General features: G+C 43.4%; 1 protein-coding gene across 1 annotated transcript in view; it reads right to left on the bottom strand.

Moving 5' to 3' along the window:
* Positions 1 to 17,340, bottom strand: part of ldlrad4 (low density lipoprotein receptor class A domain containing 4) — a 364,130-nt gene that overhangs the window by 195,242 nt on the left and 151,548 nt on the right. The gene's annotated exons all lie outside the window — the stretch shown is intronic.

The raw sequence follows: 17,340 nt of genomic DNA, 5'->3' as shown, positions 1-17,340 counted from the left end.
AAAATGCATTGAATAGACCACATCAGCTCTACCTTCTGATACAGAACATATGCCATCCAGTATTCACCATCTGCTTCCCCATAGAAAACCATATTTAATAATCTAGAGCTGATGAGGTCTATCCAATGCAATGGTCAGCCCTGCGAAAAGGAGCGGAAATAAAATTAAAATAAATAAATAAATAAATAAATAAAGAGGAAGGAGTTTCGCGGGCCTGTTTTTTGTTCTTGCAGCCCACTGCTGAGCCGCAGCCTGCAGGTTGGGAACCACTGGTATAGTGATGTAAAACAAATTTTCCTTCTTATGTATGCTAAGACGTTTTTCTATTTGATTCTTGATTAACATACTCCACAAACATTTAACAACAGTCATCTGACTTGCATAAGGAATATCCTTAAGCAAAACACTGGATAACTATTGAAATGACCAGATCATAACCTGTCATCTTTTATTTTGTGTTTTCAAACATGACTTTGTCAATACTACATATGCCCATCTGCTTACTTCACTGGGGAGTCAATACATTTCTTATGAGAAAAAAAGTTATAATCTTAGCGTAAGTTTGTACAAACAGTTCTTAGATTTTTTTTAAACCAATAGAACAGATCTTTCCTCAGGATACTTCTGGTTCAAGAGAGGACTTTCATAAGTAAGTAGTCACTCCCCTTGGTGTTATGGTGGGGCATTCTAAGCTGTAAGTGTTGCCTTCAAAATTTGGGAGAGGTTCCAGAGGACTCAAAATAGTCTTGTGGCCTACAGTCATACTTTCTACGCCCCAGTGTAAGTATAACAGCAAATATTGTGTCCATAGTTATAAGATGAAAGAAATTCATATTAATTTCTTCTAATGTCAAGTCTTAAACATGCATGCGTAAGTAGCTGGAGCTTGAAGGCACATGGACCTCTTTTACTTTCATTGCAACAAAGAAGGCTTTCATCAACCAAATAAATCTAAATTCTGGATTTGTCTGAATTTTCAAACTTTTCACACTCAAAGCTGCTGATTTACAGGAAACAAACAGTGTAAGTCATAATCACATTCCATTTAAGACACTTTGAGGGTGTCTCTGTTTTGAGTGCAGAAGGCACCAGGCTTAATCCTGACAATATCCAAAAATGGCTAGGAGAAATCTACCTGAAACTCCAGAAAGCTGCAACAATTGTCTGGAACAATATGAGGCAGCTTCCTAAATTCTGCAAATCTTACCAAAACATTAAGAAAAGTTATGATCAACGTCCTACACCACTGGAGAAATTATACTGCTTAGCCGGCATTGCACCACCAGGAAGTAGCAGCCAACAATGAAAGGACCAAGGCATTGACATTTCCGGCCCATCTGTTCGGATATCAGTCAGCACGCCAAAGCCTTAAATCAATAAACAGCTTTCTAAAATCTACAGAGATACTTGCAGGAACACCTCAGCAAGCGAGAGTTCAAAAGTGGCAGGCTAAAACCCGGAACCTTAATCAGTGGCTGACGGCAGATGAGAGACTCCCCCCTGGGCACACAGAAGACTGGGCAACTTGGAAGGTGCTGAACAGACTGTGCTCTGGCACCACGAGATGCAGAGCTAACCTTAAGAAATGGGGCTACACAGTGGAGTCCGCAACATGCGACTGTGAAGAAGAGCAACCCACAGACCACCTAGTGCAATGCATTCCGAGCCCTGCTACAAGCACAATGGAGAACCTTCTATCAGCAACACCAGAGGCACTCCAAGTGGCCAGCTACTGGGCAGAAGACATTTAGTATTAATGCCAAGTTTTTTTTTTCTTAAAAAAATCTCTATGTTTGCAAATCCATTATAACTTGTACCCTCGGTTCGCTTCTGGCACGAGAAATAAGTAAATCAATCTTACTTTTGAATTTAATATCATTCAAACACCACCATATATAGAAAAATAATGCATTATTTGAAAATCTCACAGCTTTTAAACCACTTTTATCATTTTGAGCAGATGCTAAATTGATTATAGAAATTCTAAATAATGTATACAGTAGAGTCTCACTTATCCAACACTCGTTTATCCAACGTTCTGGATTATCCAACGCATTTTTGTAGTCAATGTTTTCAATATATCGTGATATTTTGGTGCTAAATTTGTAAATACAGTAATTACTACATAGCATTACTACATATTGAACTACTTTTTCTGTCAAATTTGTTGTATAACATGATGTTTTGGTGCTTAATTTGTAAAATCATAACCTAATTTGATGTTTAATAGGCTTTTCCTTAATCCCTCCTTGTGATGAACCATGGGCCTTGTAGTCCTGCTCAGGACATTGTAATCCCTGATGAAGATGAAAACTTGGGTTTTTTACCTTCCCAGTCTGAACTGGATTCCTCTCAGCCAGATCCTTCCCAGGCAGATCTGGAAACCTTGCACCTGCAAGAAAGTTGTGCCCCAGAAGTATGTCAAACAACCCCAGAGCCTACTTCTCCCGTGTTCTTGCGCCGGGAGTTTTGTAAACAACAGAGAAGTTTGGATTCAGCTTCGCGCAGGAGTGCGAGGATAGCAGCTAAGAATGTTGCCAATTAACATTGGTTCTCGTGAGAATCTTTAAGGAGTTTAACATCTGGTCTCAGAGTTTAGCTTTCGTTTCTGATTCCCAGAGAACCGCTTTGGTGAGAAAGTTGGACTCTATATAGGTGTTTTGCCCGCGTAGCAACTTCGCGGAGTCAATTCGTCAGCCTACGGAGCGAGTTGTGTCTGGACAGCGCGCTCCGATTCAAGCCTCGCTTCAGCTCAAGCCTTGCCTTGCTATCCAGCCTTCGCCTTGCTTCCCAGCCTTTGTTTACCTACGGACTTTGCCTTGTTTCCCAGGACTAATCCTTGCCTTGTTTCACGGATTTTACCAAGTTATTCCACGGACCTTGTTCTTGTTCTTAGTTACCTTGTTCCACGTTCAAGCCTTGTTTCAAGTATCAAGTTATTTCCTAGCCACGCTCAAGTTTTATGGACTAAGGACCTTGTCATCTCCCCTCACTTTGCTTGGCAAAGTGAGTGTTTCGGTTATTGGATTACAACTTTGGACCTTAATATTTCTTATTGGACATTGCTTTTTTGGACTAATTCTGACCTTTCCTGAAGGGTCTAATTCTGGACTATTTTCTATACTTGTTTTATTAACTTTATATATTCCTTCAATAAAGATATTAGTTAGATTCTGGCCTCTGTGTATGGTTATTGGTGCCTCTGCCGCCTGGGTCGTGACAGTTTGACTCCGCCACCCATAAGCACCAACTAACCGAGGCCAGGATGTCTACCGGAGCCGCGCCGGCTGGACAGCCGCTCAGCTACACCATCAGCAAGGACGAAGTGGACCGCATCCGTGACAGACTCAACGCGCAGGATGGAGAAATAAAAGGGTTGAGGGAGCGCGGAGTTCGCCTCCCGGCCATGGCGTTGCCTACCAAGTTTTCTGGAGAAGCTGCTAAGGTTCATGTTTTCCGCCGCCAATGTCAAGCTTATCTAGAGGCCCGTGATGCCGAGTTTCCCCAAGAAGACATCAAGGTGGCGTGGGTCTACAGTCTTCTAGACGGACCAGCGGCTAGCTGGGCGACGGCCCTGTTTGATCAAGCCTCCCCCCACCTAAGTTCAGCACAACGCTTCTTGGATCACCTTAAGGAGACCTGGGGAATCGAGGACAATTTGGAGGCAGCCGGTCACAAACTCCGGCGCCTCCTTCAAGGAGACAGACCCATGTCTCAGTACATAGCCGAGTTCCGCGTGCTGGCCCACAACACCGGCTGGAACGATGTAGCCCTCAGAGGACAATTTCGGGAGGGTCTCAACATTGAAATGCTGGAAGAAATCTCCAAGGTGGATCCTCCCCAGACCCTCGAGGCACTCATTGATCAATGTTTACGGGCTGAAGTCATGATTGCCAACAGGAAACAATGGGTTCGAGGCCAGGGCGGTAGAGCCGGGGCAAAACCCCCCGCTCCCGCCAGTGTTCAGCCACGTCCGGTGTGGAGACCCCCGCCGCCAACCCCATACCCCAGAGGAGGCGAGGAGGTGCCGATGCAGTTGGGCAATGTGCGTCCCAGACTAGATGCCGCCGAGAAGGCCCGTCGTCAACGCTTGAACCTCTGCTGGTACTGCGGGAACGGGGGCCACTTCGCCAGAGAGTGCCCAGCCAAAGGGAAGCCTGCCGCCCGTCTTGCGGCGGCGTCCTCCACGGAGTCGAAGGCGTCTGAGCCGACTGGCACACAGCCGGCGGGGGAAGCCAACGACCGGGTGTAGAGAGGCTCGCCAACCCGGTCAAAAAATCCATCCAAGAGCCGCCAACCGGGGTCCTGTTCCTTCTCGTGGTCACATTATGGTCAGCAAAAAGGGGACCCGTCATGATCCACGCCATGATAGACTCTGGAGCTACCAACAATTTCATCGATAGAGAGTATGCCGACTCTCTGGGATTACAATATCATGATTTCAAGAATGCCCGTGTGGTGCAAGCCATAGACGGCCGTCCCCTCAAGACGGGCCCCGTAAGCCAGTGGTCGGAACCCACCAGGATGTGGATAAGGGAACATATGGAAGAGATTTCCTTCTTTGTTACCGAGGTTCCCCATTTCCCTGTGATTTTGGGAATTCCATGGCTGACACTCCACGACCCTAACATCTCCTGGTCCAACAGAGAACTGCAGTTTGCTTCACCGTACTGCCAAAACCATTGCCTCGTAGCCAAGGTATGCCATGCCACAGACTCCGAGCCCATCATCACCTTGCCAAAGAAGTACTCCGAGTATTGGGATGTATTCAATGAGAAAGAAGCCGAAAAATTACCCCCACATAGACCTTATGACTGTGCCATTGACTTGGTGGAGGGGGCCCCGATCCCGCGAGGGCATCTCTACTCCCTGACTGAACCAGAGCAAGAAGCTCTCAGGGAATTCTTAGAGACAAACCTTCGCAAGGGGTTCATCAGACCCTCTCAATCCCCAGCCGCCTCCCCAGTGATGTTTGTGAAGAAGAAGTCAGGGGAATTACGCTTGGTGGTGGACTACAGAGCATTGAACAATATCACCAAGCGGAACAGCTATCCCCTGCCCTTAATCTCGGATCTACTGGACCGACTTCGAGGAGCCAAGGTCTACACCAAGCTGGATCTTCGGGGGGCTTATAATCTAGTTCGCATCAGAGAAGGGGACGAGTGGAAGACCGCCTTCCAGACTAAATTCGGATTATTCGAGTCCCGAGTTATGAATTTCGGTTTATGCGGAGCTCCCGCAACGTTCCAGCATTTTGTCAACGATATTTTTCAGGACTATCTAGACAGATTCTTGATAATCTACCTGGACGATTTTTTGGTGTTTTCCAGATCACAATCAGAACATGAGAACCACGTCAAAATGGTGTTGCAACGACTGCGGGATCATGGACTTTATGCCAAGCTAGAAAAATGCGCTTTTGATCTACAAGAGGTAGATTTCCTTGGCTACCGCATCTCGCCTCTAGGGCTTTCCATGGATCCAGCCAAAGTTTCAGCAGTATTGGAATGGCGGGCGCCAACTAACAAGAAAGAGGTGCAGCGTTTCTTGGGGTTCGCGAACTACTACCGCAAGTTCATTCCAGATTTTGCCCGCTGGTCCGACCCCATCACTAGCTGCATCCGTGGAAAGCAGCCTTTCCGCTGGACTGATCAAGCAGAGAAAGGGTTCCAGCAACTGAAGAAACTATTCACCTCCCAGCCAATTCTACAGCACCCAAATCCTGGAACCCCTTTTGTGGTGCAAGCGGACGCCTCTGATGTGGCAATTGGGGCTGTACTCTTACAACCGGTGGGAGATCGCCTCCACCCCTGTGCCTTTTATTCTCGTCAACTAACCACACCAGAGAGGAATTACACCATTTGGGAAAAAGAACTACTGGCCATAAAGGCAGCCTTTGAAACTTGGAGACATTGGCTAGAAGGGGCCAAATTCCCCATTGAAGTCCACACTGATCATCGTAATCTAGAACATCTAAGAACTGCCCGCAAACTAAATCAGAGGCAGCAACGTTGGGCTTTATTCTTTGAACGTTTCAACTTCCAGATCCATTATGTGACCCCAGCTCAAACCAAGCAAGCAGACGCCCTGTCACGTAAACCGGAATACGCTGCAGGACGCAAGGAGACCTTTGAATCCCAACTGCTACAACCTGAGAACTTTGCCACGCTCACAGTGGGGAACACCAAATCCAGTCCCATTGGTTCAACTTCCCCTACTCCAGGACCCATCTGTGCTCAAGAAATCAGGGCTAGTCAGCAAGCAGATGCCTGGGCGCAGGACCAACTTCGCCAAGGTCTGCATTTTCCCTTTTCGCTTAAAGATGGGCTGCTCTGCTATAGAAATCATGTTTATATCCCACCCGGACCGGGCAGGGAAAAAGCGCTTCGTCTGTGTCATGACTGCAAACCAGCAGGACACTTCGGACTATTTAAAACCATGCATTTGATCCTAAGAGATTTTTGGTGGCCCAAGATCCGCAAGGATGTGGAAAAATATGTCAACACCTGCCCAGTATGCCAGCGCTCCAAGATACGAAGGGAGAAGCCCTCAGGGCTTTTGCACCCCCTTCCTACCCCATCTCGCCCATGGGAAATAATTTCCGCGGATTTCATCACTGACCTACCACCTTCCTGTGGATTCACCACGATCTTAGTGGTGGTGGACCTATTCACCAAGTTAGCCCATTTCATTCCCTGCGAAGGCCTCCCCACGGCCAAAGAAACTGCGGATCTATTTCTTCAGCATGTTTTCAGACTACATGGATTGCCCAAGAGTTTAGTCACAGACCGTGGATCTCAATTCACCTCTCGTTTTTGGAAGGCACTACAAAAACTACTGGGCATAGACTCTCGCTTATCTTCAGCTCATCATCCCCAAACAGATGGGCAAACGGAGCGCACCAATGCCACTTTGGAGCAGTATCTTCGCTGTTATGTAAACTACCAACAGGACAATTGGGCTTCTCTGTTACCACTGTCTGAGTTTGCCTACAATAATGGAGTTCAAGCTTCTACAAAAGAAACGCCGTTCTTTGCAAACTACGGTTTCCATCCACGTTTCTTTCCCCCTGTCATTGAAACTTCAGAAGTTCCCGCAGCAGAGGATTGGCTGCAGGAACTCACAGCGGTGCAACAACTTTTGCTCCAGCAACTGGACCAAGCCAAGGAGGACTATAAACGCTACGCTGACAAACACCGCCAGCCGGGCCCCGAAATCAAGGTAGGAGATCGGGTTTTTCTGTCCACTCGCTTTCTGCCCTCCCACCGCCCATGCCGGAAGTTAGATGCCCGCTTCATTGGCCCCTATCCAGTGGTGGCGCAATTAAACCCCGTGACTTTCAAACTCCAACTTCCACGTTCAATGCGCATTCACCCAGTGTTTCACCGTTCCCTGCTCCTTCCGGCGGATGGTGTGCGTCCTGATACAGACCAACCGGCCCCCCCTCCTGTTTTGATGAATGGGGAGGAGGAGTTCGAGGTTGAGGACATTTTGGATTCTCGCTTTCATCGCCGCCGCCTACAATATCTCATTGACTGGGTGGGTTTTGGGCCTGAGGAACGCTCTTGGGAAGACGCCTCCACAGTCCATGCTCCTGATCTAACCCGTCGCTTCCATCTGACCTATCCCACCAAACCGCGACCTCGCGCCTCGGGGAGAGGACCCCAGTTTGGGAGGGGCCCTGAGGAGGGGGATAGTGTGATGAACCATGGGCCTTGTAGTCCTGCTCAGGACATTGTAATCCCTGATGAAGATGAAAACTTGGGTTTTTTACCTTCCCAGTCTGAACTGGATTCCTCTCAGCCAGATCCTTCCCAGGCAGATCTGGAAACCTTGCACCTGCAAGAAAGTTGTGCCCCAGAAGTATGTCAAACAACCCCAGAGCCTACTTCTCCCGTGTTCTTGCGCCGGGAGTTTTGTAAACAACAGAGAAGTTTGGATTCAGCTTCGCGCAGGAGTGCGAGGATAGCAGCTAAGAATGTTGCCAATTAACATTGGTTCTCGTGAGAATCTTTAAGGAGTTTAACATCTGGTCTCAGAGTTTAGCTTTCGTTTCTGATTCCCAGAGAACCGCTTTGGTGAGAAAGTTGGACTCTATATAGGTGTTTTGCCCGCGTAGCAACTTCGCGGAGTCAATTCGTCAGCCTACGGAGCGAGTTGTGTCTGGACAGCGCGCTCCGATTCAAGCCTCGCTTCAGCTCAAGCCTTGCCTTGCTATCCAGCCTTCGCCTTGCTTCCCAGCCTTTGTTTACCTACGGACTTTGCCTTGTTTCCCAGGACTAATCCTTGCCTTGTTTCACGGATTTTACCAAGTTATTCCACGGACCTTGTTCTTGTTCTTAGTTACCTTGTTCCACGTTCAAGCCTTGTTTCAAGTATCAAGTTATTTCCTAGCCACGCTCAAGTTTTATGGACTAAGGACCTTGTCATCTCCCCTCACTTTGCTTGGCAAAGTGAGTGTTTCGGTTATTGGATTACAACTTTGGACCTTAATATTTCTTATTGGACATTGCTTTTTTGGACTAATTCTGACCTTTCCTGAAGGGTCTAATTCTGGACTATTTTCTATACTTGTTTTATTAACTTTATATATTCCTTCAATAAAGATATTAGTTAGATTCTGGCCTCTGTGTATGGTTATTGGTGCCTCTGCCGCCTGGGTCGTGACACTCCTTATTATCCAACATATTCGCTTATCCAACATTCTGCCGGCCCGTTTATGTTGGATAAGTGAGATTCTACTGAACTTCATTTGAATTGACCCTGGACAAAAGTTGCCTGTAACACTGTCAGCTCTGGAGTGGGCATACCATAATAATCATTAGCTCATCTCTGCCTTTAGAAATGGCTTTAAAAGCTGCAAAATGTTTTAACTTTGATACTGTAATCTGTAAGAATCCATTCAGTCCCATAATATTATATCTCTGCCCACTTTTTTTTACTGCCAGATGAAGATTAACAAACTGGAGAGCTGCAGCAGTCAAATAGTTCACTGTTTCATCCTATGTACTCATTTGCAAATGTCAGTATTGCAGAGCTACATCATACTTTTTGAGATGTCTTGTGTAGCTTGGCGTGAAAAGCATAACCCAACTGGTTTTAGTCTTACCCTGCTCTTTTAAAATTATTATTATTGATAAATAATAAATAGGAAAGCAGACAAACACATTTTAACCATTACAGTAGAGTCTCACTTATCCAAGCTTCACTTATCCAAGGTTCTGTATTATCCAAGGCAGTCTGCCTTTTAGTAGTGAATGTTTTTGTAGTAAATTTTGCAATGTTTTGGTGCTAAATTCGTAAATACAGTAACTACTACATAACATTACTGTGTATTAAACTGCTTTTTCTGTCAATTTGTTTTAAAACATGATGTTTGGGTGCTTAATTTGTAAAATCATAATGTAATTTTATGTTTAATATGTTTTTTTTTCTCAATCTCTCCTTATTATCCAACATTTTCGCTTATCCAATGTTCTGCCGGCCCGTTTATCTTGGATAAGAGAGACTCTACTGTACTTCTAAAATTGTTCTATTCAGAAATTTACATAAACCAATTTTATCTTGAGCCATAATGGTCCAATACTATATATATAAACACTGTTCTATAACACACTTGTCTTTCTATCTGACCTTTTCAGCTATGCTTATATTCATCTACTTTAATACATAAACTACATCCCACATCCCATGAAACCATCTTAGTAGAAAAGAGGAGCCCCCGGTGGTGCAATGAGTTAAACTCTTGAGTCAGCAGGACTGCTAATCAACAGGTTGGTGGTTTGAATCTGGGGAGAGCGGGTTGAGCTCCCTCTATCAGCTCCAGCTCCCCATGCAGGGACATGAGAGAAGCCTCCCACAAAGATGGTAAAAACATCAAACATCCGAACATTCCCTGGGCAACATCCTTGCAGACGGCCAATTCTCTCACACCAGAAGCTACTTTCAGTTTCTCCAGTCACTCCTGACACAAAAAAATAAAAAAGAAAGATTTTCCAGTTAACAGAAATCATATTTCTGCAGCCATTAATATACAATTAATTCCATTACAACTTTTACATTACAAATTACTTATCCAAGCTAAACATGCTGGCAGAAGCTTGGATAAGCAAATATCTTGGATAATAAGGAGGGATTAAGGAAAAGCCCATTAAACATCAAATTAGGTTATGATATTACAAATTAAGCACCAAAACATCATGTTAACAAATTTGACAGAAAAAGTAGTTCAATACGCAGTAATGTTATGTTGTATTTACTGTATTTACGAATTTAGCACCAAAATATCACGATATATTGAAAACATTGACTACAAAAATGGCTTGGATAATCCAGAGGCTTGGATAAGCGAGGCTTGGACAAGTGAGACTCTACTGCAGGGGTCCCCAAACTAAGGCCCGCGGGCCAGATCCGGCCCGCCGGAGCCATTTATCCGGCCCGCGGCAGCTTTCCTCCCTTTCCTGCGTTGTCCCGCTCCCTGCACAAGCCTTGGAGACTTGCCTTTCCGCCTTCCCGGCCACTTTTCCGCTCTATGAGCCTTTGAGCCTCACCTGGCTCCCCACTCTCCCTGCATAAGCTGTGGAGGAGCCTTGCCTTTTACTGCTGATCAAAAGGTATTTTAATTATTATTTAATTAATTATTAATTACTAAGGTGTGTTTCCTCCAGGTTTAGCAATACGTTGATCAGCAATATACTCCGGATTTCTCCCTGGGCTAGAGACCTGAGTGAGGGAGAGTTTCTTTCCCCACGCAGACTTCCAGTCCAGGGAGAAATCTGGAGTATATTGCTATTTCTGATTAGCAATATACTCCGGATTTTTCCCTGGGCTGGAGGCCTGAGTGAGGGAGAGATTCTTTCCCCACGCAGACTTCCAGTCCTGGGAGAAATCTGGAGTATATTGCTATTTCTGATTAGCAATATACTCCGGATTTCTCCCTGGGCTGGAGGCCTGAGTGAGGGAGAGTTTCTTTCCCCACTCAGACTTCCAGTCCTGGGAGAAATCTGGAGTATATTGCTATTTCTGATTAGCAATATACTCCGGATTTCTCCCTGGGCTGGAGGCCTGAGTGAGGGAGAGTTTCTTTCCCCACTCAGACTTCCAGTCCAGGGAGAAATCTGGAGTATATTGCTATTCTTGATTAGCAATATACTCCGGATTTCTCCCTGGGCTGGAGGCCTGAGTGAGGGAGAGTTTCTTTCCCCACTCAGATTTCCAGTCCTGGGAGAAATCTGGAGTATATTGCTATTTCTGATTAGCAATATACTCCGGATTTCTCCCTGGGCTGGAGGCCTGAGTGAGGGAGAGTTTCTTTCCCCACTCAGACTTCCAGTCCAGGGAGAAATCTGGAGTATATTGCTATTTCTGATTAGCAATATACTCCGGATTTTTCCCTGGGCTGGAGGCCTGAGTGAGGGAGAGTTTCTTTCCCCACTCAGACTTCCAGTCCTGGGAGAAATCTGGAGTATATTGCTATTTCTGATTAGCAATATACTCCGGATTTCTCCCTGGGTTGGAGGCCTGAGTGAGGGAGAGTTTCTTTCCCCACTCAGGCTTCCAGTCCAGGGAGAAATCTGGAGTATATTGCTATTTCTGATTAGCAATATACTCCGGATTTTTCCCTGGGCTGGAGGCCTGAGTGAGGGAGAGATTCTTTCCCCACTCAGACTTCCAGTCCTGGGAGAAATCTGGAGTATATTGCTATTTCTGATTAGCAATATACTCCGGATTTCTCCCTGGGTTGGAGGCCTGAGTGAGGGAGAGTTTCTTTCCCCACTCAGACTTCCAGTCCAGGGAGAAATCTGGAGTATATTGCTATTTCTGATTAGCAATATACTCCGGATTTTTCCCTGGGCTGGAGGCCTGAGTGAGGGAGAGATTCTTTCCCCACTCAGACTTCCAGTCCTGGGAGAAATCTGGAGTATATTGCTATTTCTGATTAGCAATATACTCCGGATTTCTCCCTGGGCTGGAGGCCTGAGTGAGGGAGAGTTTCTTTCCCCACTCAGACTTCCAGTCCTGGGAGAAATCTGGAGTATATTGCTATTCTTGATTAGCAATATACTCCGGATTTCTCCCTGGGTTGGAGGCCTGAGTGAGGGAGAGTTTCTTTCCCCACTCAGACTTCCAGTCCTGGGAGAAATCTGGAGTATATTGCTATTTCTGATTAGCAATATACTCCGGATTTCTCCCTGGGCTGGAGGCCTGAGTGAGGGAGAGTTTCTTTCCCCACTCAGACTTCCAGTCCTGGGAGAAATCTGGAGTATATTGCTATTTCTGATTAGCAATATACTCCGGATTTCTCCCTGGGTTGGAGGCCTGAGTGAGGGAGAGTTTCTTTCCCCACTCAGGCTTCCAGTCCAGGGAGAAATCTGGAGTATATTGCTATTTCTGATTAGCAATATACTCCGGATTTTTCCCTGGGCTGGAGGCCTGAGTGAGGGAGAGATTCTTTCCCCACTCAGACTTCCAGTCCTGGGAGAAATCTGGAGTATGTTGCTATTTCTGATTAGCAATATACTCCGGATTTCTCCCTGGGCTGGAGGCCTGAGTGAGGGAGAGTTTCTTTCCCCACTCAGACTTCCAGTCCTGGGAGAAATCTGGAGTATATTGCTATTTCTGATTAGCAATATACTCCGGATTTCTCCCTGGGCTGGAGGCCTGAGTGAGGGAGAGTTTCTTTCCCCACTCAGGCTTCCAGTCCAGGAAGAAATCTGGAGTACATTGCTATTCTTGATTAGCAATATGCTCCGGATTTTTCCCTGGGCTGGAGGCCTGAGTGAGGGAGAGTTTCTTTCCCCACTCAAGACTTCCAGTCCTGGGAGAAATCTGGAGTATATTGCTATTCTTGATTAGCAATATACTCCGGATTTCTCCCAGGACTGGAGACCTGAGTGAGGGAGAGTTTCTTTCCCCACTCAGGCTTCCAGTCCTGGGAGAAATCTGGAGTATATTGCTATTTTGGATTTCTCCCTGGGCTGGAGGCCTTAGTGGGGCCTCTCCAGTATTATTATTATTATTATTATTATTATTATTATTATTATTATTATTATTATTATTATTATTAACATTGAGGATGGGTGGCCATCTGTCAGGTGTGCTTTGCTGTACTTTTGGTGCACAAAGGCAGAAGAGGGTTGGACTAAATGGCCCAAGGGTCTCTTCCAACCCTCTCCATTATTTTATTATTATTAGTAACATTGAGTCTGGGTGGCCATCTGTCAGGGGTGCTTTGCTGTGCTTTTGGTGCACAAAGGCAGAAGGGGGTTGGACTAAATGGCCCAAGGGTCTCTTCCAACCCTCTTTATTATTATTATTATTATTAACATTGAGGCTGTATTTGTTTCTTTTTTTAACCTCAAAATAAAATATGTGCCATGTGCATAGGCATTTGTTCATAGTTTTTTTTTTAAAAAAAACTATAGTCCGGCCCTCCAACGGTCTGAGGGACTGTTAACTGGCCCCCCGTTTAAAAAGTTTGGGGACCCCTGCTCTACTGTATTAATGAACCTAGTAGCAAAGTATAACCTGTCATAGTTTCAATTTCTTCCAAAATAGAAATTAATTTCTCCCTTACCTACTAGCTTGACCAAAGCAGGCAGCAAATACGTCTATCTCGTGCCCCCATCTCCAACAACTATTAGTAACTCTTGTGTGAATCTGATTTATAGAGTCAGATACCATCTACACTATAAGTTATAAAAGCAATTTCTCCAGTTGCAATGCAATAGAAAGTACATGTTTCTAAATCCATTTCCAACTAGCTAAGAAATAGTTCTAGAAATCAATTTTCCATTTAGCTTGATAGTTATTAAGACTTTGTTCCAAACTGGTCAAAGTGCCTTCTTCGTGGCAGACCTTTTAAGTCATGCAACAAGCTAGCATTATAGCCTTCTATTTTTGAAAATGTCACACATTTCTTGTTTGGTGGGGTATTTTAACACGCAAAAATCAATCTCTTCCTTACAAAAGATTTGAAGGCATACAGCAGTCAACAAGAGTACAATCTTCTCAGAGTCCCATTAAGGCACTACACAGACATTTCGTGATTCATTGATTGTGCAAAATAATCTTTGTCTTTGCCAGGGGAGATCTCCATTTTTACCATTCTCATGCTTTTCTCTTTTTGAAAATACAGTTTGAATAATTTTTTTCATATCAGCAATTGTTTAATTGTTTTTAAATCGCTTTGTCATCAGGGTTTTTTTCCCCTGCTTTCTTGTTTTAACCTTGTTGTAAGTTACTTTGGTTCCATGTCGGGAGAAAGGCAGAATGCAAATTATGGGGGATTCTGGAAAGTATAGTCCAGAAAATAGTAATGTTTCCATGTTCTGCTTGACAAATAAACTAGAGCCAGCCTGCACAATTGTACCTAATGACACACCAGAGAGATCTCAATAAATTGAGTTGTTACACAGCTTGTCTAGACAGGAGAAGGGGGAGACAAGCTGATCCAATTTTTAAAGACACGCCAGCATGACTGTGTTTTATAAATAACTTTTCAAAGCTATTCAACTTCCTTCTTCAGTTTCAAGTGGCAATTAGTGATCCCGGCTGGTCAGTTACAGAACAATCCCTAACCCCAGTAGGTATAAAATATTAGCAGCTACAGATTAAAAGATTAGTGGGATTTTAAAACATCGTTATGCTTAATTATATTTTCCCAGGACATTATTTTTGCAGGAGAAAGGAAAAAGTTAACAAGGCAGGACCTGATGTCAACCAGCTATAAGTTATTAGGTTATTTTAATTCAATGGACTTTTGGTATGAATATTTCATAAATGTTAACAAGCTTGTAATATTTCCTTTAAAAACTGTTACTCACCATCAGCAGTAGGACCCATAACAAAAATCAAACACGTTGCATGGACCAGAGAACCGGCAAGAAGCCCAGATATCAATTTTGTCCTCACATTGACTCTGACAACATTATCACAAGACTAAATAACATCAGGCCCAATACCAAAGCCTCATTCACCTGCTAATCTTCCAATGCGGTAGATACCATGCCCTTCTGCTTACTACATAGGACAAATAGGTCAGACTCTGTTCAAAAGAATAGAAACAAACGTCTGGAATCAGAAGAGGCAGTATTTAGAAATCAATGGGAGAGCATTTCAACTTTGGAGGATCCCATATTGCTGATCAGAAAGAAATTCCAAGGGAGGTTTTAATTTTGTAAAATCTTATTACCTTTTTGATCACTGTTGCTAAATTAGAGATTGCTAAAAACTGGGTGGTCTTACTTTAGAAAATTGTTGGAGAAAAATTGGGGAGATATTGAAAAGCTCACTGATAATGTCAGCTGCGTCAATGGACTAGAAGGTCAGTTGTCTTTCAACAGTAGTTTCCCCTTGTCAACTATATGAATAACAATTAACATGAAATACAACTTCCACCACTACAAGGACGACTATGAAAGGACATTTGAGAAGAAATCCCAACCATCACAGAATCATAACCTTTGCCACACCCCCAAGTTTTATTTGAAATATTTATTTACAGTTGAATTATATACCTATTCTGTCGTTTTCCAATAACAACTTAGGGGAAAAATACGTTTTAGTTTATTTAGTCTTGGACTTGGAACATGACTGTTCCCTGTTCCACTACATGTGTTAATTTATGTAATAATACTAAAACAATCTTGCTAATCGCTCATTATTACTATTATGAATGGAAGCCGGGGCTACTTTGCATAATTTAAGCTCCAACAAAATTGTCACTGGTGGTATTATTTTCATTTTATTGCCATTATAACCTGACCATTTACCATTTTTCAGACTACGTGCATGAATAGGATGATGAAGTCAAGCACCCTGCTTCATATATCTAAATGTGCATTCTAGTTTAGAGATTGAGCAAGCAATCTCAATAAATGTGGATTTCTCTGCACAACTGCTCACAAATAGATACACACTAAAGAGTTTTACTTATTATACAACCTGCATCTCATATTCTCCAAATTACCACATTTATTGTAAAGAGCAGACCATATCTGCCTGTGGAACTCTAGTTCCTCAGCTGAGTAATACAGGAAAACTGAAGTCCCAGCATTCTCGTGGGAGCAAGATATTAGCTAATTGAGAAGAATTGCTCTACTCCATTCTATCTCTGTTTTTTTATTGTCCTTGACACATGGAAAATGGCTTCCTGAAGGGGAAAAGTATTGATTTATGAAGTCACTCCAAACAGTTTGGAACCACTGAAAAAAACATGGAAAGTCTTTCAAGATGACAACTCCATAGAGATGCTTTGTCTTAGAGAAAGCAGAGCCCCACGCAGAGTGATGGAGAATAAGAGAGAGGCAGGGCAGCATAAGATGTCTAGATTATGTCTAGAAAGGATGTCTAGAATGTATTAGGTGGTGTCAAATTTGGAAATGTGAACAAGTAGGGGCATTTTACCGTATGTGGTGAACTTGCAAGAAGGCCCAAAAGTTTTGCATTCAAATGCATACTTTGATTCAAAGATTAGTAAGGACTGGTATATTGTTAAAATGAGAACTGTTCCTTTTTTAACTTATGGATGAACCGCTGAAAAAGGATCATAGAAGAGTACTTCTGGAAGCAAGACTGTTATAGAATAGAAACTAGAATAATTCAGAAGTATGTATAGTGAAAGAATGGTTTTTGAAACTGAACGAAATTGGCAGAAATTGATAAATTGTCTGGTTTGATTACAGAAAAGTCATTAAAATGTTTGTAAAAGATTGAAAACCCCTGATAGATCTTATGAGAAAAAACAAAAAATATTTAATAGCTGTTGGTTTTGATAATTAATATGAGTTAGTTATCAGCAGACATCTCTCAAGAGCAGGGCAGGATTTTATACACATGGATATAGCTACTGAAAAGACATTTGGATGTCATTTATTTCTATTTATATCTGTATTTATCTTCATTCTTATTTGTTTCTTTTTGTGGTGTTTTGTTTAGATATGTGAAACCTTTAAAGTATCTGGAAAAATCTCAACAAAAATAATTAAAACAGCAAACCAAATCACTATACTATTGCAAGCTTCTTAAGGGGAAAAATATTTTTTTTTTAAAAGGGAGAGTTACAATAATAAAACAACAAGAAAAATAATAAGTTTTTCCCAACACCTACCAAGGAAATTGTAGCTGAACAATTCCATTCTTATATAAATTGATCAGAGCTGTAATCATTAAATACAACACAACGAAATGTAATGCCATTGTCATTTCCAATGCTTATTTTACACATGCTGTGTCTACTCACCCACATACAATCCCATCCGATTAGATTACGCTTAATCCTTTCAGACTTCTTTGCACTTCGGCTCGTAACACTAACCTTGGGAGTCATCCAGTTCAACA

This window comes from Anolis carolinensis, chromosome 4 (assembly GCF_035594765.1).
Source record: "Anolis carolinensis isolate JA03-04 chromosome 4, rAnoCar3.1.pri, whole genome shotgun sequence".
Lineage (NCBI taxonomy): Eukaryota > Metazoa > Chordata > Lepidosauria > Squamata > Dactyloidae > Anolis > Anolis carolinensis.
Note: the sequence above shows the minus strand (reverse complement) of the source record. Positions and strands in the feature narration are given on the sequence as shown.